Genomic DNA, 26,609 nt, shown 5'->3' with positions numbered 1-26,609 from the left:
CTGTGTTAAGAGTATCCCTCCCGTGGACACATTAATCCTCAGAGGACGTCCTTCCTCCTGGGGGGTCTAGCACTGCATACTAGTGGTGGTTGCTTGCATAAAATAAATTTCACTCTGAAAACCTGAGTGAGTTACTTTGTCCAGGTGCATAAAGAACTTAGTGGCACACCCGTGCTGGGACACTACATAATGCCCCTCAGTTTAACATGAGTACGCAATATTTCCTATCCAAAGAGGACAAAAAAGACTAGTGGCTGCCAGTCAGTCATGTAAGGGAGGTTGCAGACAGCCAGTGAGGTAGCATTTCCAGCTGGCTGGGCTGAACTTTGCTGGGCTCTTGGTATCTCCCCATAAGCACTTGTGCCTAATATATAATAAAAGAGTTATATCTCAGCACTGGAGGGGTTAATTGTCTAAACAAAGGTATATCCAGATCCTGGTTTAAAGTAACTATATAGCCAAGGGCTTATTTGATAACACAGGTATCACACTGCCTTTATCACGCTGCATTGCAGCCAATGAAAAAAAAAATGTAGCTGCACTGCAACATGTACATTGCTTCAACTGTGATCTCATAGTCTTCAGAATAATATGGAATTTATTATTGCATGGGTAAAATATATGTGGGGCAATGCAGGTTGGAAGACATTTATACTATACAATCAATTTTAATGGGAAAAAACACTTATCAAGGGATATTTTTTCCTAAGTCATCCAAAGTGTTGTCGGGATATAATTACCTCTATGGCCAGCTTCAGGTACAGGCAAACAACCCTCTCACAGTTTCGTTATAAGGAGTATATGAGCGTGTCTAATGGCCCTATTACACAGAACGATTATCAGCCGATATCGGCCATTACAGACAATGATTGTCTCGTATAATTGAAGGCAACGATCAGCCGACATCATTGTTTGTCTTTCAACATGTTGTTTGTCTTTCAACATGTTGAAAGACAAACGACTGTGTAAGCAGCAATGTGCTGCCGTTGCAGAACGCTGCTATCCTCTATGGGCTGCCCGGACGATCTAGCGATTACCTGGGCAGCCCTCGCACCTCCCTGCGCCCCCCCTCCCCCTCTCTACTCACCGGCTCACTTCCGCTGCGTGTAATAGCGGAGGCAGCGAGCTGGGAACGATAGGGGCTGTTATTTTATCATCTGTCTACTATCTATCTATCTATCATCTAGATAGAAAGAAAGAAAGAAAGAAAGAAAGAAAGAAAGAAAGAGAAAGAAAGAAAGAAAGAAAGAAAGAAAGAAAGAAAGAAAGAAAGAAAGAAAGAAAGAAAGATAATACCTTTACAATTCAATTCCCAGTGACTTAGGGGTTAAAAATGTATCAATATGTAAACTTTACAATGAGAGGCAATCTCTTCTCATCTTTTTTTGCAACCAGCAGTCCCAGCAGCATCTCTCACATCCACAGTTTATTCCAAGACATTCATTCACATAATAAGCAAGTCCAAGTTGTCAGGAGATGCTGAACATTACAGAGTATGGGTACAAGCCCTGTGTGTACAGGTTTACAGTTCTACAAAAGCCACTGGTTGCCTTGTGAATGCTCTTACCTCCCTTTAAAGAGATCAGGCACTTCTAGCGCTTCTAGCATGAGCTGAGCACACAAGAGAGGCAGGGAGTGCTCCTCTTCTCTGTGCATTACGGTAGCAGTCAGGCTGCTCTCTCTCTCTCTCTCTCTCTCTCTCCCCTCTGCTACATGAAGAGATGAGTAAAGTTGCATTCACATAATGCGGGTGTTAATGTGAGGATCAGGCAGTGTCCTGCCACAGAGGAGTATGTGCCATGCAGTCTGCACTACAGGAATGCTGCTCAGCACTGGAAGCCTGACAAGGGACTGCTCCCATCTGGGTGGGGATGGCATCAGACTGGTGATAAGGTGAGTGATTACACATATTGATTATTGGCACCTATAAAGACAAAGGCATTGATCCCAGACAAGGCGTCCTATAGCTATTTGAATTATCTGCATTTTCCAATTCTTGAAGTTTTTCCTATTTTCTGTATAGGTGAGCTATGGGTTAGTTGTCTTTCTAGGATAATTCTCTCATCCGCTGCAGCACTGCTGTCCATAAACCTAACAATTTGGGATTATAAATCATTAACAAGCCCCCTTTTTTTTATAAACAAATACTCCAAAATTGCCAGCTATATCCCAATCCCATAACGAAACAAATAATAACGGTAAAGATGATGATGTGAAATATTCCATCACGCTTTATCAACTATGACCTGTAGGCTCCATGTGCCCAATGTCCCTTCATTGCCAAAAGATGACATAATAACAAGATATAGGCAGAAACAATATCATTTGTATCCACTGAAGGTTTAATACATACTTTGTTCATGTCTATGGCCAGTCCCAGCTGTGGCCCCCAACAAATCACTGACAGGATATACAATAAAGCGTTATGGTCCTTGTAGAGTCAATGTGATACAATGCATAGAGTATACAGGAATATCAGTCATGTTATGATACACTGGATCAGTATGTGTTGGAAGCAATGTGATGATAAGGAGTGTATCTAGTCCTGTTGAGTGTCCATAGTATATAGAAACTTACAGATCTGCAGTACTAGGAACCAACATCTGTATCACAGAATTGCTGGAGATAATCACAGATTATTGACCTCTGTATTTACCGCACTGCCAGCAATTCGATGCAAGCATAAAATGAATTGGATAATGTTCAAGTGTTTATCATTCACTCCAAACATATTGTTCCCTTTTGCTTTTTGATCACTTTTCCCCATAGACATGGTGTGTAGCGTACAGAGGCATAAGCCCATGGACAGTCAATGCTATATCTCCCCATGCTATATATCATAGAAGTCATTCCCAGTGCTGGGAGTATTAATAACAACTAATAGGACTGGGCTAATACTCCTCTACTGGGCAAACACTAATGCTGGACACATATTCCGGCAAACTTGACCTTGACGTTGGAGCATCAATTGTAAAATGACAATGGTGCTTTAGAGATAAGAACGATGCTACAGACAAGTGGTAGTTTGCACTGCAAGCTGGGTGTTCTGCTGGGTGCAATGTAATAGAGTGACTGCCTTAGTGTAGGAAAGCCTGATGGTGTAATGCCAGCTGCTATACGTCTCATTGTGGGAGTCATATCGTAAGTAAACTGATATCATGTATGGCCAGCTTTCTGTTATAGATGATGAGTTTTATGAATGAAAAATGCTTTTTGTCATATTCAGATATAAGTTCCTTAAAGAGTTTTATGAATGAAAAATACTTTTTGTCATATTCAGATATAAGTTCCTTAAAGACGTCATTATTCATTGAATAAGATTAGTAATGGGTGCAGAACCATCTTATGTAGAAAAGTCATAGTGCTTTATGGGTGCTGTGGCTACTGAATAAGCCTGGAGGATTACCTACAGTAAAACTCAGCTCTGCTACATCTATATTGCACTGTTTGGCTATGTTCACACAACGTTTTCTTATCTCCGTTTAAAATGACGTCCGTCATTTTGAGTCTAAAATAACGGACGTTATTTAGCTGCCTGACCTCCCCTTAGTGCACTGACGGGTGTTTGCACATTATTCTAGTTTGGTTACTAATCGGACGTTGGATGGGGCTTAATTGAAAAGTCCATTGAATTTAATAGCAAAAACAGAGACAGAACGGTGACAAAAGGAAAACTATGTGTGAACTACAAATAAAAAAGTCCGCTGTTTGCAAAAGACGTCCAAAAACGTCCGTTTTTCAATGCATTGTGTGCATTGGACGTCCGTCTTTCCATTGACTCCAATGCAATGGCATTGCAGTCAGTCAAATCTCGGACGTTATTTTAAATATGAAAATCGGCCGCCTTTTTAATATTTTTGACGTTGTGTGAACATAGCCTTTTACTTGTTAAACAAAATTTTATTATAAGGTGTACATAAATATAGTCCGGATAGGTTTATGGATGCTACATTAAACATTGTAATAGTTTACTGCTATGTATGGAAACATGGAAATACTACAAAGTGAGCGGTGGTGACTACTGTTCGAGTACTCAAAGAACATTTATTGGGTCTTTAGGAATAGTCATGTTGAGAATAACCATGAACCATCCATTGGACGCACTATAGGCTTATGTGATTTATAATTATATTATTATGTAGGCAGTCTGTACTTTTTATATCTATAGTATAGAGGATAGAATATGTGCAAATGTGTAACCCTTTACTTTTATATAATGTTATAGTATTTAAGGCAGATTAGTTGAGCTAAGTTTGTCGGTGAGCTGGAGTCTCTGTGTATACAATGATATAGTAATCAGTTAAGATAAAGAAATAGGTTTACATTCACTTCTACAAATGTCACTGTATGATGCCCAGATGTCCCAGCCCAACCCGGTATCATACAGGTCTATGAGCTCAGCATTGTGGATCCTTATAATTCTGTGATCATTCATGGCTGGGGTGGGTTGTAATATGAACCCAAACACACTCCTAAAATATACTTTTGACTTTAACTGTGCCAAACTACAAACTCTGCATAACTGGCAAACCTGGCTCTGCTATATTTGTATTTGTTATGATGTGTAGGGCTGGATGTAACCCAAGAGCCAGGTGGCAAATACATTCATGAGTTGTTTTCTACTGGTGTCTATGACAGGTCTTATTGATGGCCAATAAAAGTGAAGTTGGCAGTGCAGCGCTCTAATGAAATCTACAGTATTTTGTCCATCCCTGGTCATTACAGATCACCTTTTTATTACCAGTGGTTAAAGAAGATAGATGCAGCCATAGAGAGTCCTGGAAAACATGGATAGAGCCTATGACTTATGGCTGTATCCATGTTTTTCATGCAGTCTTAGTGCTGCATCCAATTTCTTCAGCCCTGGTAATAAAACACTTAGAGTTCGGGAATAGACATTTGCTCATCTCTACTGGTCATGTATGTTGTGTGGATCACACTCTTTTATCTTCACATTCTACAAAAAATCCAGGGCAGTTTTTTATGTGATTTCAAGTAAAGTTTTCTGGATGTTTCTGGACATTATATAACTTTTAATGACTCTAGCTCTAAATTGTCAGTTGTCCCTGACCTAGTCAATGTGGCCCAGTCTCTACAATGTCTCCCTACACTGCATACACACAATAGAAGGGATTCTGCTTCCCTATAGTATAACATTATGGCACGCCCCTAAAGGGGTTATCCAGCGCTACAAAAACATGGCCACTTTTCCCCCTACTCTTGTCTCCAGTTCAGGTGCAGTTTGCAATTAAGCTCCATTTACTTCAATGGAACTGAGTTTCAAAACCCAACCCACACTGGAGACAACAGTAGGGGGAAAGTGGCCATGTTTTTGTAGCGCTGGATAACACCTTTAAGGGCAGCAGCATGAAGGACATTATGGGGCAGTACTGAGCAGTTTAAATATTAAATCAAGCACTGTGGTGAGGTCTGGTATAATACTCACTGTTGTCTCTCTCCAGCTATCCCATCCTCCCCCACTCCCTCCTATAGGTAGCATGTAACTTCCTTCCTCAATGAACTAGTGCATTGTGCCCCTCATAATGGATTAGAGCTGTTTACAGATGCGTTTAAGGGGGAATAGGAGAGGAAGAAGGGGGATTTCTCCAATAACATACATTGCAAAGTTTATTATTATATTTGCTTGTACTATGCAATTTATGCAAATTTTGTTGAAAAGACGGTGACTATTTAAGTTGTTAAGCATTTCATACATGTCTCTCAACTAGAACTGGTAGGGATCCTATATGTAGTCAGTCATAAATGTACTAAACATACCTAACAGAATAGATAAATGCACAACTATGACTATACTAGTTATGACTAGCTTGGCATGGCCCTTTAAAAAAGCAACAGGAAGTTGTCACTTACTATTCAAAATATTTAGAGGCTATGTTCCCATGTTGTATATACAACAATGATCATGTTCACGTTCACAGGGAGCGGCCATTGTTTATACAGAATGAGAACATAGCCTAAATCTGTATTAAGGTGTCTATGTAAAATATTTTATAAAGTGGTGCCATATTGCTAGGATATACCATCACTTCATGATAGTTAGGAATTTGACCCTTGGGACCCTCACCAATCTTGAGAATGAAGGGGCTGCAGCAATGTGGGTTATTTCACCAGGGAAAAGTAGTCAAATGAACCACAGGGGGCACAGTACTGAAGCAGAGCTACCGAACCTTTATTCTGAGAATTGATGGGGGTCTTAGAGGTTGAATTCTAGCAATCATAAATTCTAGCGACAATCTTAGCAATATACCACTACTTTATTAGATTTATTAACCCTTTAACACTTTATACCTTTTGATATGCTCGCCTGGGCTGTGTTTGAATTAGGTGTTTGACAAACTATCAGGACAGGAGAGAGATTTGTTATGATGGTAATATATTGATATACTGATATACTGAACAAGCCATGAGCTGTGTGAACAGACCCTAGTCAGGACAGGTTTTCAGCTGTTGAATGTTGTTTTCAAGCAGTGGTTATTACTGTATATTGACAACTATCACTATCACTCCAGCTTTTAAAGCGTCACTGTCAGCAGCTTCTGCCCAATGAAACTGCTGTTTACCCTCTAACTTTTTCCCTGTTAATAATTATTTTCTTCTCCTCCGCATAGTGTAGATATTCCCTAATTGCCCCTATACAAATCAGGGGCTCAGGACCATTTGGGGCACCGTCGGTCAGCCTGGAGCACCCACTTATCCTGTCCAGCCAGGCGGAGGGGAGGGGATAAGCGTGGGGCTGCCCAATATCAGCAGGTATATTGGGCAGAACCTGCTGATAGTGTCGCTTTAAGGGAGAAGTCAGAAGGGTGCGGGACAATAGTAAAAAAGTAAACCTACCTATCCTCGTGCCTCCATATTGCCGCTCCCGTGTCCCGCTGACGGCCGTCGCGTGTCATTTCTTTCTGGAATCCAGGTACATCATGTACCTAGCTTTTCCAGCTGCTGGAAGAGCTGCACCCTAGGCCACATGAAGACCCTTCTCCCATTGTCCTTACCTCTCCCCATAGAGAACAAAGAAATGTTCTGCCTTGCTGAACGTTCCTCTATATGGGAAGGACAGGGGCCAGTTAGGTAAGAGAACTGACGGCTAAATGATCATTCAGTCGCCAGTTATTAAAGGTGTATGGCCAGCTTTAATCTCTGTCTACATATCTTCTGCCTTGGTCATGCGTTGTTCTCTAGTCTTTTCCACATCCATTCATTAGATATTGCTATCAAAGACTACTCCAGGGGGTAGCGACCTGGAGGTTCTTTTCAGTAAATTAATTACATACCTCTGTGTGATGGTTAAGGGTGAAGAACACATAATCCCTATAAAGCATTGCATAAGTGCTAATTGTAATTGTATTCGGATGAAAATAAAGCTTGATTAGTCATGTGAATGACCGTGAATTCACTGCCCAGTTGAAACTTGATCGGTGTTCAGTTGATGCTGAAAATTGAATGTGTGAAGTATTATCACATGAGATTTAGCCATGCAACAAATATAACCTACAAAAACTTATGAGGATGCCCTTTCACTTACTTACAACAAGGTCACATAAAATGTTGGCGGGGGGGAGGATAGAACTGAAAGATGCACTCAGCAGTTCCTAAAAATACTCAACTTTTTATAGAAAGATGATAATTCTGTTTACTTATGCTGTATACCTAGCCATGATGGCTTTGGATAGCTTCTTTATTTAGTATTTCATTGAAACTATAAAAAAGGGCTGATATAGGGTCCAAAAGCCACTGATGGGTCAGTCCCAGTGGCCAATATACGAATATTCAAGACGTTACGCAGTGGTTGGCCAGAATAGTAGAGACTAGAATGATAAACCATTAAAAATTAACCTTTAATGTTTAATTAAGTCTTTAGTATTTCATTGAAACATGATGCATATACTGTAATTGTCTGTTTTCACAGATCACAGCGTTAGGCTGTATCCATGTTTTCCCGGACTCCCTAGGGCTGCATCCAACTTTTTCAACCATCAGTATTGAAATGCCAAACGATCTGACTCGGACATGCTCAAGTCGCATTCATCTCTAGTGCAACTCATCTCACTGACGTTCAGTAGCCATTACGTGGGCTGTCGACATGTTGTAGCCAAAGTAGCCATAAAACCCTAAAGATTCCAAGAAGGTGAATCCTGCGCCAATTAAAGTGGATAATTCATATTGATATCTTTTTTAAGCCTCCAAATCACGACTAGGAGCTGAATTAGCTGACATTTGCTTTACGCTAATTCCCATGCATATGGCTTCATTACAGCCCAGTTCACTTTTGCTGTAGCCGCCTTATGTTCTATGGCCCCTGGTGTAGAGCTGACATTGCTCATGTGTTCGGAAGATTTCAATTATTAAGTCTCATGTACATCTGTTTTGTTAGGACATGTGATAACACACTAACAAAGGCACATGGGGCCATACTGTATGTCCATATGTCATCATTTTAGATATGAAAGCATGAAGATAGTGGTTGGATAAACTTTTGGCTTGTTTGTCTATCTCCACATAGAAACTGAAAACTGATTCTGCCAGAGGTGGGACCTCTTTATGAAGGATCACATGTTTAAAGCGACTCTGTACCCACAATCTGACCCCCATCAAACTACTTGTACCTTCGGATAGCTGCTTTTAATCCAAGATCTGTCCTGCGGTCCGTTCAGCAGGTGATGCAGTTATTGCCCTAAAAAAACAACTTTAAAACTTGAAGCCCCGTGCCCAACTGGAGTATCTGTGCCCTAACTTTGCATAACCCCTCTCTCCCTCCTCCCCACCCTCCTCATCATTAGGAATGCCACTGAAACATTTTCTCCATGCTTAACATTGCAGGTCCTTAACAATCCAGCCGATGTGCTGTGCTAAACAGGTGGGGAATAGGAGGCAATTTGCCTGGAGCATTCCTAATGATGAGGAGGGCAGGGAGGAGGGACAGAGAGATTGTGCAAAGTTAGGGCACAGATACTCTCGTTTGGCACGGGCTTCAAGTTTAAAAGTATTTTTTAGGACAATAACTGCATCACCTGCCGAACGTACCCCAGGACGGATCTTGGATTAAAAGCAGCTATCCGAAGGTACAAGTGGTTGGGGGGGGGCAGATTGTGGGTACAGAGTCGCTTTAATGTGGCCACTGGGCGGCTATTATTACTGACCAAGCTGCGTGATATAGTTCTTGCACTGTTCCATAATTTATTATATTCAGTTTGGAGTAGTGTTGACATGTAACTCCGGCAGGAATGCTGAATAATGTTGAGAAAAAGAAAAATGGTGCTAGTCAAAGGTCAACGCTATCCAAGCATAATCCAGGAAACTGCAAAGGTATAATCCAATGGAGGTTTATTGAAAAAAAAAAACACAAAAAAAACCCGGCACATTACAACACGTTACGGGAGATTTATCTGATCAAGAGAGTTGCATCTCCCAATCTGCCGTTTATGAATAAACTCCATTGGATTATACCATACTCCTGGATTATGCTTAGATAGTGCTGCTCTTTGATTTGATCTTTTTAATCTTTGATATTTACCCACAGTCCCCATCTGTAAATATCCTGTTACTGTATAGTAGTCAGCCTTGGCAGTCCTAAAACCCTACAGATTCATCACTTAAATCCCAAGAAATCATCATAGCCAACCTTCTTGTATCTCTGCTCATTGGGGTGATATGCACAAACCCCAAGTGGCTACTAGGTGAGCATAATACTGTTCACCACCTCACTTATCTGTTCCTATGGTATCATACGAGGCGCTGTCTCTTTGCTTATTTTTCTTGCTTACTATAGTTCCTTCTCAATTCTTATTCTTCTGTTTTAACAAACTATAAAGCTTGTCATAGCACATAGTATAGTATCCACAGGATTCCCTATGTTAGGACTGGTTTGGAATGTGGTGTTAATTTGCCTAATTCTGCATTGTTTTACATTGCACTTGTGATACAGTGGGGAAAAAAAGTATTTAGTCAGTCACCAATAGTGCAAGTTCCACCACTTAAAAAGATGAGAGGCGTCTGTAATTGACACCATATGTAGACCTCAACTATGGGAGACAAAATGAGAAAACAAATCCAGAAAATCACATTGTCTGATTTTGTAAGAATTTATTAGCAAATTATGGTGGAAAATAAGTATTTGGTCAGTAACAAAATTTCATCTCAATACTTTGTTATATATCCTTTGTTGGCAATGACAGAGGTCAAACGTTTTCTGTAAGTTTTCACAAGGTTGGCACACACTGTTGTTGGTATGTTGGCCCATTCCTCCATGCAGATCTCCTCTAGAGCAGTGATGTTTTGGGGCTGTCACTTTGCAACACAGACTTTCAACTCCCTCCAAAGGTTTTCTATAGGGTTGAGATCTGGAGACTGGCTAGGCCACTCCAGGACCTTGAAATGCTTCTTACGAAGCCACTCCTTCATTGCCCTGGCGGTGGGCTTTGGATCATTGTCATGTTGAAAGACCCAGCCACATTTCATCTTCAATGCCCTTGCTGATGGAAGGAGGTTTGCACTCAAAATCTCACGATACATGGCCCCATTCATTCTTTCATGTACCCGGATCAGTCGTCCTGGCCACTTTGCAGAGAAACAGCCCCAAAGCATGATGTTTCCACCCCCATGCTTTACAGTAGGTATGGTGTTTGATGGATGCAACTCAGTATTCTTTTTCCTCCAAACACGACAAGTTGTGTTTCTACCAAACAGTTCCACTTTGGTTTCATCAGACCATAGGACATTCTCCCAATACTCTTCTGGATCATCCAAATGCTCTCTAGCAAACTTCAGACGGGCCCGGACATGTACTGGCTTAAGCAGTGGGACACGTCTGGCACTGCAGGATCTGAGTCCCTGGCGGCGTAGTGTGTTACTGATGGTAGGCTTTGTTACATTGGTCCCAGCTCTCTGCAGTTCATTCACTAGGTCCCCCCGCGTGGTTCTGGGATTTTTGCTCACCGTTCTTGTGATCATTTTGACCCCACGGGGTGAGATTTTGCGTGGAGCCCCAGATCGAGGGAGATTATCAGTGGTCTTGTATGTCTTCCATTTTCTAATTGTTGCTCCCACAGTTGATTTCTTCACTCCAAGCTGGTTGCCTATTGCAGATTTAGTCTTCCCAGCCTGCTGCAGGGCTACAATTTTGTTTCTGGTGTCCTTTTACAGCTCTTTGGTCTTCACCATAGTGGAGTTTGGAGTCTGACTGTTTGAGGGTGTGCACAGGTGTCTTTTTATACTGATAACAAGTTTAAACAGGTGCCATTACTACAGGTAATGAGTGGAGGAAAGAGGAGACTCTTAAAGAAGAAGTTACAGGTCTGTGAGGTCTAGAAAACATGGATACAGCCAATGACTATATCCATGTTTTCCAGATAACCTTAGGGCTTTATTCAAGTTCAGCAGCCACCGCTAATCAAATGCCGAAAGTTCGGGTTCAGATCGAGGTTCGCTCATCTCTATTAGCTACCAAATGTGATGCAGGAAATGTTGTTGTATTTTGAAGCTGACACAGCGCTCTCTGCTGACATCTTTGGCCGAGACAAGAACTGTCTTGGCCAGAGATGTCAGCAGAGAGCACTGTGTCAGACTGAAAATGAAACATTTCCTGCATCAAATTTAGTAGCTAATGGGAAATATGGGAAGACTTGAGATTTTTAATAGAAGTAAATTACAATTCTATATAACTTTCTGACACCAGTTGATTTGAAAGAAAACATTTTCGCTGGACAACACCTTTAACCCCTACATATGTAACACTGTAGGAACCTTCTTTACCAAGCAAGATGGAGATAACTTGGTCCAGACTCTCTTCAGATAGAAATTTATTTCAATGGAGTTCAGTTCACTTTTCAGAGCTGTTCTAAGTTCTGAGCTTAGAAGGAAGAGGAATACGGAGACATTCAGCCTATGAGGACAAGTTGTGCAAGGGCCTCACAGCTCCTAGACTAGTACCCTCAGGCTTCCAGCTAGACCTTTTGCAGTGGTGGCATCATGGATTTATTACAGATCTGCACACTGCAGGTGTGTATTGCAGTACTGAAAAACTGTGATCCAAGTTGAGACCTGCACCAAAAAAAAAATGACTACTACACAAATAGTTCAGTGAACTTCGAGCAGGCTTGGGTTCGTCCAAACTCAAGCGTGTGGTGTTTGATTACCGGTGGCTGCTGAAGTTGGATACAGCCCTAAGGAGTCCTGAAAAACATGGATATAGCCATAGACTGTATCCATATTTTTTAAGGCTCCCTTGGGCTATATCCAACTTCAGCAGCCACCGGTAATCAAACACTACACGCTTGAGTTTGGATGAACCCAAGAGTGGTAAAAGTTTGCTCAACTCAAAGAGTAGGGTTGCAGAGAGAACATGCTCTCTTTAGTGTTCATCCTTAGTGAGTAAAAGATTCGGTGGAAACACTACCCACACTATGACTGAGGGCTACTGCCATCTTCATCCACTTGCACTACCCACCAGCTCCTCTGTCCCTTTTACACTCTGCCTGGGTTGCTGCAAGGGAATTTTATAGCTTTTTACTATAAAAAAGCTATAAACCACAAACTCAATACAGTGAGTGAACACAATTTTCTAAATTAGTTGGATTTATACTCAAACTTCCAGTGGAGCTACCATCTCAAATGAACATTACATATAACAACGACTGTCTGCCTCTTACTTACCTATTCATCTTCCTGGAAGGCATGATACCTCAAGCTCTATTCCATACAAATTACGCTACAGAATTGCCTGCATGTATGCACCATTGTACTCGGCTGAATAAGCTCTGTATTTGATGTCAACGTTTCATTCTGTTACAAAAAAGAAAATTGAAAAGAAAAAGTTATGTTGCTTTATAATATATGATTTGTTTTGAGTCCTCACAGATTTCTGTATTCAGTTATTAAATAGGAACCTTCATTGTCTAACGGAAGAGGATGAAAATGTAGTGATGTGATAATGACACAGGTGCAATGCAGCTTCAAGAGGAAGCTCTAATAACTGTACGGCACTGAGCCATGCCTCTGTGTGTCCATCCAGTAGATGTCTACCCACTGTCCCCCTTGTAGAATTATTTATTGCACATGGTATATTTGCAATTTATTTACTGTAACTGAACAAATTATAAAGAAAAGAATATTGGAGAATTCCAAACTTCAGACCACATCGAGCGCTTCTGTCTCTGTGCTTCTGCTCTGTCCTTACAGTTATCGTGCCAATCTTTCCTTTTCACCCAGATGAGGACCGGCAGGCCGGCTGAGAACATTCTTTTTCTATTTCTAATGCAAAGTTGTGCTCATCTGCAGCTATCTCACCCCATAAATCTGCGGGTTTAGGCGACAGCAGAGACACATTGGCGGACACTGGAAAAAGCTAAGAATTTGTGCTGAACTTTTTGGCCTTTGAAGCTTAAATACTTTTATATGAAACATGGAAAATCAACAAGAACAATACTTCAGTTTGCTGGCCTAGCCTTTTATCTAAATACCCTGGCCATGGCAAAGTGTCTTTTGGTGATAAGCTTCCCTCCGGATACCCAGCATCTAGGGTACGTTCCATGGTAGCGACAAACTGCTTCCAGACATTGGAGAGGAGTAGCAGGGAACTTATTAGAAAACAACTTCTGACCAGTTGACCACCATACATTGTCACCTTTCCCAGGCTGCAAAACAAACACAAATAAGAGAACAAATTGATCAGTCACCCTACCAGTTTAGCATTGCAGTCTATGGCTATGTTCACACTAAGTAAATAAAAGAGAAAAGGCGTTTGCTTTTTCTTTTTAAAATGACAACCGCTATCACCGCATTTTAATTGACCTCAATGGAATGCATTGAAGTCAATGGAATGACGGACGCCAAATGCACATAGTGTTATTAAGGGGCGCTGTTTGTGCAGATGTCAAAATAATGGTCATGACGATATTTCGCAGATGTCTTTTGCAAACAATGGATATAATTTTTTAGGTGTTCACGCACATCTTTTCTTTTTTCAGCGTCCTTTCACCGTCTTTACTGTTAAATTCAATGGACTTTCAATTAAAGACACACCCAATGTCAATCAGTCCACCTCAACTAGAATAATGATCCAGCGGCTGTCATTGTAATGATAGGCATCCAAAATGCCATTTTGAACTCAAAATGATGGAAGTAATTTTAAAAAATAAAAAAAATGGAAAGAAAAAACGTCATGTGAACATAGGTTATGGCTGTATCCATGTTTTTCGGGACTCCCTAGGACGGCATTCAACTTCTGCAGCTGCGGAAAGTCAAATGACAAACGTTTGGGTTCAGAGAACATTGCTGAACCCAAACAGTTTGACAGGTCCGTTCAACACCAATTAGGATACATTGGCTCAATCTAATAGACCATTCTTAGGCTATGTTCACACTACGTATATGTCCGGACGCATATTTTTCGCGGCCGGACATATACGTGTAAAACTCCGGCTGGGATTTACGCAAGTTGCAGCCGGCTACGTACGGTCCGCGAACTTACACCCTTAAGCTACGTATGCTTCCCGAGCGGCGTACGTAGCGATCTGACAGCGGTCTTTTACTTGGATATCTTCGGCTAGCCCCGGACACCCCACAGAACCTTTTGGATCTGCAAATCAAAGTGTAAAAATGAAGATATCACCGCTCCGTACGGGACCGCATGTTACCCTACGGGCTTAAGTTACAGCATTTCCGTCCCGAAACTATGGTCTGGTTCATTTTTTACGGCACCGCATACGATCCGGGCATAAGTTCGTACGTAGTGTGAACTGTCCGGCCGTAGATCGTATACTTTCCATTGTACGCAAACTACGTAAATCTCCGGCCGCTTATTCACGGAGCGCGCTACGGACGGAAACTTACGTAGTGTGAACCTAGCCTTATGGTGCGTTTACACAGAGAGATTTATTTGACAGATCTTTGAAGCCAAAGCCAGGAACAGACTATGAACAGAGATCAGGTCATAAAGGAAAGACTGGGATCTATCCTCTTTTGAAATCCATTCCTGGCTTTGGTTCCAAAAATCTGACAGATAAATCTCTCTGTGTAAATGCACCATTAGTGAAATTATTACCACCATACCTCTAGACCTGTGACCACCTATGCTGTCTCCACCCATTCTGGTGATGCTACTGGCATTGTTCATTCTAATAACTTTATACCAAAATTTTTATTCACACTGGATTGTTGTGCTGATGCCCAACTAAATCTCCACCACCACTTTATCAGGCCCTTCAGTGTCCGGCATGTATGATCCATTCAGCAGTACATACTAGGTCCAGACACTGGTGAGAATGAGAACATTGGGGGAGATTTATCAAACATGGGGAAAAGTGAAACTGGCTCAGTTGCCCCTAGCAACCAATCAGATTCCACCTTTCATTTTCCAAAGAGTCTGTGAGGAATGAAAGGTGGAATCTGATTGGTTGCTAGGGGCAACTGAGCCAGTTTCACTTTACACCATGTTTGTTAAATCTCCCCCATTGTGTTCTGCAGCACATACAAGGTCCTGATCCAGTGTCAAAATGATGATGGTGTCTGACTTAAAGGGGTATGCCTTTATTAGCTTGTTATCCCCTATCCAAAGGAGATCTGGAAAACAGGGACATAATCCCATAAAAAAAACATATTAATATCCCTTTAAGGATCTAATATGTGGTGACCTTTATTTTACCTCTACCAAGGCAGTGAGGTCACTTCCTCGGCATCATCACTTGCTATGGACTACCCATTGTAGACTGGAAGCTGCTGGGTTGTGGAGGTCAGCATCCATTGTGATGGAATACATCAAAGGAAACATTCCTCCTGTGACATCAGTACTCCTATGATGTCATCACCTGCTGCAGTACTGCATGACATTCCCTCTCAACAAGACTAATCACACCCTGTTATGCCAGTACAGCATATATTATCCCCCCCCCTGCTTTTTTACCGCTCTCCGCTCACACTCTGCATTCTGCGCAGCATAGTAACTGGCCGGCAGCCAATCACAGTGATCTTTATTGCTTCTGAAATACTATAAGTGTAACCTTTCTCTAGTGGACAGTTTGGCAGCGAATCAAAGGCATGGGCATCACCCCTGCAGAGTGAGCACAATGTGGGACCCTCTTAACCCCTAGTGTGGATTTATTTTATTATATATAATAAGGTTTGTATAGGACCCTGGGATAGAGAAGAGGCCCTGTACAATGGCTCTAATAACACCATTGATAATTCTTGCCTTGTAGATTGGACATTTCCGCTTTGTAATGTGTTTTATATTGCAGTGTGTCTTCTCTCCGGAGTTATCATTACGTGCATCACACAGAGCTCAGTCGGAATTGTGGAGCATTGGGAATTCACATGCTTGGAAGTTACTTAAGTTTGTTCTGGCCGTCCTTCCTTCTGTGCTATGTGGTCTGCCAGGTGTTGGGTACTAGCTGGGGAGATGTTCTAGGATTTGTTTTTCCACATCAATAACATGCAGACACGGGGACAATGTATGAAAATTAATTCTCCCTAACTTTGGGATTTCATGACAAATAGTATAAATAATAATTGTAGAATTCTTATGGTATTCCTCTGCGTGAATTTATTCATTGGAGTTGTTATTTTGCTTGGCTGACAGCCACCAGACCCCCCCCCCCATTCATATGCAAGCTCAGTCCAGCTGCTTGTGCATGTGTTTTCAGTTGGAGAGTAAGCCGCTGCCAGACACCCCTGGTGGCCCTTTATCTTCAGAGAAAACAATAGGATGCAGCCTAAAAATGATTCAGTCATCTATACTTTTCAGTACAACCATATGCATTTTTTATTGGCCAAACCATATGTGCTATTAGACCCCACCGCACAGTTTTATCATTCCAACATAACATTACTTGCAGGCATTGCCTATGGTGAGTACAATATCCCGCTGATATCCATAGGGAACAAGCCGATCTAATAATTCTAAGCTCCGCAACCTTCCGCCTACAGTGTAACTAAAACATAACCTATTGCAGAGAAGGCAGCTGTTTGCTCTGTGTTATACGCACTAAAAAAATATAGTAAACTTATCCTGACCAACTGTAAAAAAAAAAGTATATTATAGTAAATGTGGACAATAGTGTTATGTGTAGGATGGAAAAGGTGGAAACATGATGGACCTATAATAACTCTATAGGGTACATTTCATTCTATTATATAACAGATCAAAATGGATATGACATATCTATCATGGATCCAGTAAAACAAAATTTATTAAGCCCATGAGAGTCCTCTCCATGGTGCAAAGCTGCCATATCACAGCACAGCACAGGACATCACATACTCCTCTCTGCTATGCCATTACTTACTGCTTGAGAAAGTGCACCGGACTGCACAGGTTGATATTATGCTGGGCTGATGTGTTAGACAGTACAATACTGCATGTATATCGTGGTAAATACTTGTGATCAAAGTATTTTAGGAGTGATAACTTTATTGGCCAAGGAAAACTGTTAGAATTGTGAGCTTTGGGGATTCAAAAGATCCCTTCATCAGACAAGTTCACAAAAGTTTGTGAACTTGTCTTACGAAGGGATCTTTGGAATCCTGAAAGCTCACAGTTCTAACAGTTATCCTTGGCCAATAAAGTTATCACTCCTAAAATACTTTGATCACAAGTATTTACCACAATATGGATGACGGTACCATACTATATTTTTGTCTAACTACTGCATGTGGAATGTTGGAGGATTAAAGGGTTACTGATGAAAAGAAGTTAAAGCGACTCTGTACCCACAATCTGTCACCCCCAAACCACTTGTACCTTCAGATAGCTGCTTTTAATCCAAGATCTGTCCTGGGGTCCGTTTGGCAGGTGTTGCAGTTATTGTCCTAAAAACAACTATTAAACTTGCAGCCCGTGCCAAACAGCCGGGGCTTAGATTGTGTATGCATTAGGCTTGCACAACCTCTCTGTCCCTCCTCCCCGCCCTCCTCATCATTAGGAATGCTCCAGGCAGATTGTCTCCTATTCCTCACCTCTGTCAGCCTGGCACATGGGGTGGATCGTTAAGGCACCTGTGCAATGTTCAGTATGGAGAAAATGTTCCAGTGGCATTCTTAATGATGAAGAGGGTGGGGAGGAGGGACGGAGGGGTGGTGCAAGGTTAGGGCACAGATATTCTAAGCCACGCCTGTTGGGCATGGGGCTGCAAGTTTAAAAGTTGTTTTGTAGGACAATAACTGCATCACCTGCCGAACGGACCCCAGGACAGATCTTGGATTAAAAGCTATCTGAAGGTACAAGTGTTTTTTTTTTGGGGGGGGGGGGGGTCAGATTGTGGTTACAGAGTCTCTTTAAGGTCCCCATACACCTTAGACTTTAGTTGACTGTACATCACTCACAGCCGGTTCAGGCATCAATCTAAGGTATATGGGCTCTCCCAACAGTCCACTCACAGATGATATCGGTGGAGATAGGGGTCGACTTGATGGAAAATGACTGAACAGCCATTTTATTTCACTCTGCAAATCACTTTGACTCAGATTAAAACCGAACTCAGAAAGCTGCAATGTCCTGTTTTATGTTTGATTCTTCTATCCAAGTTTTTCCATCTTTTCCTCCTTGTGAGCTCTTGTCGTGTCCTGTAAATCAGAACTTTATATACTCAAGCTGTCAGCTCCAGTAATAAAACATCTTCACTATTTGTGCTTCAAGTAATGTCATAGGTTGAAAAAGTCACACATTCGTCCTTTCACAGAGCTAGTTCTTTAATTTTGAGTATAGCAAAAGAGAACACTTTCGATTGCTTGAAGCCAGTACAAACCTATAGGGAAAAGCAACTGTATCTTACCTCCACACAGAGGTCAGATCATTTCGTTGTATCTACTTAACATAATTCGGCTTCCTTATTAATTAAATAAAAATTTTGAATAGGTCAAAAAGTTCAGTCATTAATACTTTTCTATCGTACTTCTTTATTACCCAACTTTATATATAGAGTATCCCTTAGCTATAGGGGTTTGTAGAGGTAGAAGTCATAGTAAGGCATAAGAGACTCTGCCACATAAGAACACATATTATCAATAGCAGGTGGTGGGTGGTGGCAGATTTTGCATTGGGGCCTCTGGTTATTTTACCAGTGCAACCAGGTGGACTGTATAGTATGCTGGGCTGTATAGCTAGAGGTATATCCAGTAGGAGGAGGGAGACTGTGATCCCGCTGTATAGAGCTCTAGTGAGATCACATCTGGAATACTGTGTCCAGTTCTGGAGACCTCACCTATAAAAAGATATTGATAAAATAGAACGGGTCCAAAGACGGGCTACAAAAATGGTGGAGGTGCAGTGTCCCAGCACTAAGGTTTCTTTCTCTTTACATATATTCTACTTGGTATGGTGCTGGAAAGTTTAGTGGCCACTGCAAAGGTTTATTTTATGTACCCCCAGTATTCAAGTCTGGTACTATGTCTTATATTGTCATTATTCTGCTATGAATACTGTTTTGTTTATATGTTGGTCACATGGTGTGGTGATGCAAAAGGCCTAGTGTTACGTGACTTTCCCCGACTGCCGTAGTAACTCCAATAGCCATCGAGCTTTTGGCTGGGGTTAGTTTCAGTTCCCTCTCTGCTCTCAGGAGAGAAGGTTGTTCCTCCCTATTCTTCCAGGGAGAAGGTCGTTCTCTATTCCATATTCTCCCCATCGCCGGATTTTATTGGACTGCTGGAATACGTTTCTTTTATCCAAAATATCATAAAGGTGTACTAGATGAATGGATGGTCTCTTTTCTGCTAAGTCTTCTGTATTTCTATTTTTCTATGCCTATAACTTAAAGTGGCATTTCCATCCGAGCTTGCTATTTCCCATCCATAAGATAGGGCATAACAAGCTGAACCCAAGAACAAGTACACAAATTCACCACAGTAAATGGAGTGCCCCTCCAAGGCCAGAGTACCATTCATTTTCCTTGGGACTGCTGAACTCAGGATCTGTGGGCATCCCATTGGTCAGACCCTCAGCGATCAAGTTCATATTGGAATACTCCTTAAAGGGAACCTGTCACCCCCCGTACCGGGGTGACATGCTCCCGACCCCCCGTTAGAGACCCATATACTTACCTCATCCCGCCGGGTCCCGCTTCTGGATTCGGTCGGGTCCCGGAGATCTCAGCCGCTGCAGCCCGGCGCGCGCGCTGAGAGATGAGTCCAACACCCATAGAGAATGACAGGAGAGTCCAGCGCTCCGTCATTCTCTATGAGCGTTGGACTCATCTGTCAGCGCGCGCGCCGGGCTGCAGCGGCTGAGATCTCCGGGACCCGACCGAATCCAGAAGCGGGACCCGGCGGGATGAGGTAAGTATAGGGGTCTCTAACGGGGGGTCGGGAGCCTGTCACCCCGGCACGGGGGGTGACAGGTTCCCTTTAAGGCTGGGTTCACACTCCGTATATTTCAGTCAGTATTGTGGTCCTCATATTGCAACCAAAACCAGGAGTGGATTAAAAACACAGAAAGGCTCTGTCCACACAATGATGAAATTGAGTGGATGGCTGCCATATAACAGTAAATAACGGCCATTATTTCAATATAACAGCCGCTGTTTTAAAATACCAGAAAATATTTGCCATTAAATGGCGGCCATCCACTCAATTTCAACATTGTGTGGACAGAGCCTTTCTGTGTTTTTAATCCACTCCTTGTTTTGGTTGCAATATAATCTCAAAATGTTTACGCACTGACATTGATTTTGCTTGATTTTTTTTTCTAAACAGAAAACAAGAAATCTAAATGAAACAAATCTAAGGATATAAGTTGTTTTCTGCACTAAACCTAATATATGTGCAGCCTACAGGCCAACATTTGCCCAGTAGATCAGCTAAGGTTTTACTTTAATAAATATATGAAAGTACATAAGAGGCTGCTGGATGCTGTCACCAAGGAATAAAGGCGTCTATTGATGCTCATATAACACTTTCAAGTGCCCCAGTAGAGTCTGAGATGTGTCAATTACATTTGCAATATAAAGAGTACCATTTAATTGTAGGCTATTAAAGATCTTTTATGGCCTTGATACTCTTCGAGCTCTCTCTTTATCTCTTGTGTAATTTACTATTAACTCTGATGATCAATTATTTCTATTTTATGCTCAATTGAAAACTGACACACCTCTCTAAACATATTCACCCAGCCGCAGTTTGTTAGAGTATATCAGTATACAGTATACATTGTTACTCCTATGTATAGCGACAGCACAGACATCTCTCCTGCCCTAGGCTCCAAGCTGATGATGCTTGCTGACACAGATATATTAGAACAAACTAAGTCATGACTGGGTTACAGCCTCTGTGTGGGGACTTTATTGATTTCTATTTACTGCTAGTGAGGACTATTTTAACACTTAGGCTATATTCACACTTTCCATAGGCAGAGCCATAGCTAGGGAAAGGTTGTATGCAGTGCACAGAGCTATTCAATAGAGAATAGGGATCAGTGTCACAATTGCAGGACCCGTCCGTATTGTTTTCTTTCCGTATTCGTTTCAGAATGTGCGAGTTAGGCCTCACAGTTATGAACAGAAGGGAACATGTTGCCATTTCATCTTCTTCTTTTTTAGTTTGGGGCTTTTGCTATGCTCATTTGAAATCTTTAAAGGCGGGGGGGGGGGAATCTTTCAAATCAACTGTTGTCAGAATGTTATATAGATTTGTAATTTATTTCTACTTAAAATTCTCTAGTCTTCCAGTATTTATCAGCTTCTGTATGCCCTGCAGAAAGTGGTGTATACTTTTAGAACCGTCCGGTTCTTTGTTCCTTTTCCTTTTATAGTTGGTGTTATTTCTAACAGATGTTTAAAGATGTTTTAATATCCAGTCTCAGGCTCCTATTTCCTTATTATGTGTTAGTATTATGCTTAGTTTTGCAGGTTAGGGTTTTCATTAGGGACATTTTAAGGACAGTAGGAAGAATTAGGGTCAGTGTTCAGGGTTGGATGAAGGGAAAGATTCAGGTACAACTAGCTAGGGTCAGTTTTTGTAGTTTGTTTCAATTGATTATCCATCTGCTTTAATTCATGACTGCTATCGTCGTCACTCTTTTGTGCCATCATTACAATCCCATCACTTTATGTCATCTATTGCAGAGTTCCTTTTCTTGCTCTTGGTTACCTACATGCATTGATACACACTTTTTATATATTTGCCCTTGCTACTCTCTGTTTGTTACACTGCTCAGCTCCACTGTAAGTCCTGGAGGTATCTGAGTAACTACTGTTAGGGCCCAGGAAAGGCAACTGCTATAGGTCAAGTCCGGTTCTACAGTCTTCATTGAACAGTGAACTTTGTTAAACTTACTATTTTGTACATATAGGCTGTATCTGTAGGTGGAATACTTTAAAAAATAGCTATTCATTTTCATCTATGCATTTCATGATTACCTCCACAGGTAAAACCTGACACCTAATGAATGTAATAAAATAACCCAATGTGTCTATCTTGAAATAGTTAGAAATGTAATAAAAAATATTCTATATATTTCCATGTCCGTCAGAAGAAAAAGTCGTGAACCTATTCTCTATATCAGTGCAAATTAATCTGGGTCAATAGACACAGGGAAGGATAAATTGCTTCATTCGTTTAAATGATGATGTGGAAGGAATAAGAATGTCACAAAAAATTGCTATCGGCTCAGTCCTGATACTTGTGTAAACCGGAGGTCATTAAAAATTGCCCTTTCTTGAGCTGTTTAGTATTAATGCTGCGGCCTAACAGAGCCCATAAAGCTCCTCATACTATCAAAGGTAATGACAGGATGTGCAGCCCAGCATTAGCCACACCATAGCCTTCTCTTCAGGTTGGATGTACCTATTCTAATAGAGTTGTAGCTTAGAATCTGCAGGAGGTAGAATTGTAATTCTCCACTGCGTACAACACATTCTGCAAAGTTCAATGAATCAAATAGTCGAATAGATTAAGAATAAGATATATAAACGTCTTCTTTGATACAAGGAGATGCGATATCTATACTGTATTTCCATATTCATTTATAAAATGTAAAAAATGCATTAGTCACCCCAGGGCGCCCATCTCCAAGCCTATGTTTCAGATACAGTATGTTTTATTAATAGTAGCCAGACCTATGTAGAAGTGACCTGATTTCTCTTATTTTTATAATACACATGGATATACAGCAGGGGATAAAATCATGGAGCTTCAAAGCTGTAATAGCTAACAGGTTTCATAAAGTGGATGAGCGAGCTTCACATGGTGTAGCCAGCAGTCAGTTCACTAGAAACTTACGACATATAATAGCCATGAAGTTCCTAGAAAGGTCTATGTCACAACCCATAAAATATTCATTTTTACTGTTTCAAGCCCCGTGAACACGACCATATCACTTTTTACGCTCAGGAAATACTGATCAGGACGCTTCAGGAAGTGTTCAGGAGAATGAGGAAATTATCAGTATTTCCTGAGCGTAAAAACTGAAGAGAGAAAAAAAAGCCATACTCACCTGCTGCACAGCTACAGTGCTGTTCTGCTCTGGCTTCATCCTCTCCCTCCTTGCACTGCGATTGCAGAAGTGATATCACTCATGCGCCACAGCACTGTGGGGGGGGGAGCGGCCTCTTGCCAGGAGAATGATTGACAGGGCGAGGAGCTAATGGCTCATAGCCCTGTAAAATACAGCCCCGGAAACAGCATCTGGAAATCCTGAATTTGGAAATTCATAAGGCTTCTATGGAGTCATCTGTGCCGAAACTCTGGACAAAAATAAGGCTGGAGAGGGAAAAAAGATAGGAAAAAAGCTGTACTGCTGCACAGCTACAGTGTTGTTTCAGGAAATCGTCAGTATTTCCTGACCATAAAAACTGAAGAGAGAGAAAAAAAGCCATACTCACCTGCTGCACAGCTACAGTGTTGTTCTGCTCTGGCTTCTTCCACTCCCTCCTTGCACTAAGATCGCAGGAGTGATATCACTTATGCGCTGCAGCACTATAGGGGGGAGCGGCCCATTGTGGCCAGAGGTATATTGCTTCCTCAGGCCAGAACAATGATTGACAGGGAGGTGAGTCAATGGCTCATCGCTCTGTAAAATATAGCGCCATCACCATCCAGAAATCCAGAATTCGTAAATCCATTAGGCTTCTATGGGGTCATCTGTACCAAAACTCCGGACAAAAATAAAGCTGTTTTTTTTTAACCCTATTTTCCAGAATGGACACCTGCCAGGAAAAATACAGAAGAGGGTCCATGCCTAATATTACTATATTGATCTGGAAATGTATATGGATTCCTGGTCATCCAGATCATGGCCATGTGCATGGGGACTCACTATTTGTACACAGCTATTTCTATCCCAATGCTAAAATAGTCTAACAGGTAGTTAAAGGTTTTATATATTGGAAATATTTGCAATTCTCAAAATACTTACATCATAGACTTGGCCTACATATTACCTATTTAATAATACATGATCACATAAAATACACATATAAGGTTTTGTTCCTCCAATCTGTTGTAATTCGTTTCAATCCTCTATGGGGCCTGAAGGGCTAAGTCTGTTCCTTCACAAGATACCCGCCAACCTATCACGGCAGGTCAATAGAAATAGCTCAGATCCTCATAACAGAAATCGTATTATGAATTTATGAGTCAATAGACGAGGGAGAATGGATTTTACTCTATATATGTCATCTTGGTGTACAACTACTGATATCCACAGAACTTCAGGCAGTCATGTCACTGACTACAAGGTATTTGCATCCAGGTAGTAAGACTGTGTATTATGATGACATTTGTACTTTTTGTTTGCGCCGTACCTGGCATCTTTGTTATTCAATAAATTGTAGAATAAAAAAATAATAATATCTGTATATTTATAATTATTTTAGTTTGCATATAGTAAATGACTGCAATTCATAAATGGTCAGTGCAAGTTTTTTTAAACTAAATTAAAGCTGAAACTCTACATTCCAATCACATATTGTTGATTTTGTTCCATATCTAAATTATAAAAGCTGGTGGACAGGCTTAACAATAAAACATATCAGGTAAGACTTAAAGAAGAACTCCGGGCAGGACACTTTTTTCAATTTGCCCAGGAAGGGCAATGGTGAAAACAAGAACATCCACTTACCTCCTCGGCTCCAGCGCTGATACTGCAGTCCGTCGCTCCTGTTCCTTGGTGTGCAGCCACTTCCTGGTAGTCATAAGGGACAAGGGATTTGAAGTGGAAGGCCGGTCAGCCATTCAGCGGTTGCAGCAGTGTTGTACCTCTGCTGCTGAATGGCTAAACAGGCCTGCCATATCCTGTCCCAGGCCCCTTCTCACCAAGCATCCCACACATTGGGGCACCGGAGTGGCAGACTGCAGGTAGTGCTGGAGCCAGGGAGGTAAGTGGATGTTATTGTTTTCACCCACCCTCTCCCGGGGCAAAAAAAAGTGTCCTGCCCGGAATTCTCTTTTAAGGAACTAAGATTTATTAAACTGGTGTAAAGTAGAATTGTCTCAGTTGCCCCTAGCAACCAATCAGATTCCACCTGTCATTTTTCAAAGAGTCTGTGAGGAATGAAAGGTGGAATCTGTTTGGTTGCTAGGGGCAACTGAGCCAGTTTCACTTTACACCATGTTTGAGAAATCTTCCCCTAAATGTTTTGTCCTTAGTTTGGGTGTGAGTTTTGTAGCTCAGTTCCATTGAAGTGATTGAAGTGAATGGAGCTTAATTGTAATACCACACACAACCTGAGGACAGAGGTGGTGCTCTTTAGAAAGTAGCTGTACTTTTTCTAGTCCTAGTTAACCCCTTTAAAAGTGTGACTTATCATAAACGCTTGGAAGCACGACACATGGAGTATAGTTACAGCGTTCCACAATGAACCCTCTTTGAGAGTGGTCTTCTATGGGGGTGGTCTTTTTGAAGGAAATGTTCCCTATGCACTGTTGATGTTGGGGTCCTGATATGACTATATTCTGTTTTTTAGTTTTTTATCTCTTTAAGTCATTAGTATTCCCTGCATCATAAAAACACAGAGATTTATTTACAAAGCCCATCTGCCTCTTCCCCTCGTATTGGGTCGTTTACGGAAAATTGCATTTGCTTTTTATTGTAAGCTGCATTACAGAAATGTCACGGTGTGCAGCAACAGATGATATTTCTAAGGAATAATACAAACAGGCTCAACGTGTGCCGCTCAGGTGATTTATAAGTAACATCGATCATTCCTGGCAATCCAAGTGAAAACCCTGAAAATCCAATTGTCTTGCACTTGGTACAGTATACCCCAGCCTTATTAATGCTCACAGTCATACACAAGACTTGATATGTCGTGTAGATAGATAAGTAGCGGAAATATGGGGTGATTATCCGATATATTTGCCAATATGTAACAAAAATACTACCACCATGTGATTAGACAACCGTGTAAAACTCCTACACTTACACCTTAGACTCAGCCAAACCCACCAATCACGGCAAATTCGGACATCAGCCTAGTGTGTATGGGCCTTCTAGAACCACCACCAACAGATGATGTTGGTGGTGATAAGGGTTGGCCTTGATGAAAAATCACAGCAAACCCTTTTGTTATAGAGAGAGATAAGCCATAGCCGAAAGTTCTTGTATACAGAAAGGACTGGCGCGGACAGGAGATTTAATATTCGGCTGTCTCTTATTAAAACTTATT

General features: G+C 41.4%; 1 protein-coding gene across 1 annotated transcript in view; it reads left to right on the top strand.

Moving 5' to 3' along the window:
- The first annotated feature begins 1,762 nt into the window (after nt 1-1,762).
- ADRA1A (adrenoceptor alpha 1A) overlaps nt 1,763-26,609 on the top strand; it is a 79,764-nt gene continuing 54,917 nt past the window's right edge. The window contains exon 1 of the mRNA XM_069946723.1: nt 1,763-1,893. The gene's annotated coding sequence lies outside the window, so the exon portion shown is untranslated. The remainder of the gene's footprint in view (nt 1,894-26,609) is intronic.

This window comes from Dendropsophus ebraccatus, chromosome 1, assembly GCF_027789765.1.
Source record: "Dendropsophus ebraccatus isolate aDenEbr1 chromosome 1, aDenEbr1.pat, whole genome shotgun sequence".
Lineage (NCBI taxonomy): Eukaryota > Metazoa > Chordata > Amphibia > Anura > Hylidae > Dendropsophus > Dendropsophus ebraccatus.
This window is presented reverse-complemented; position numbering and strand designations above follow the sequence as displayed.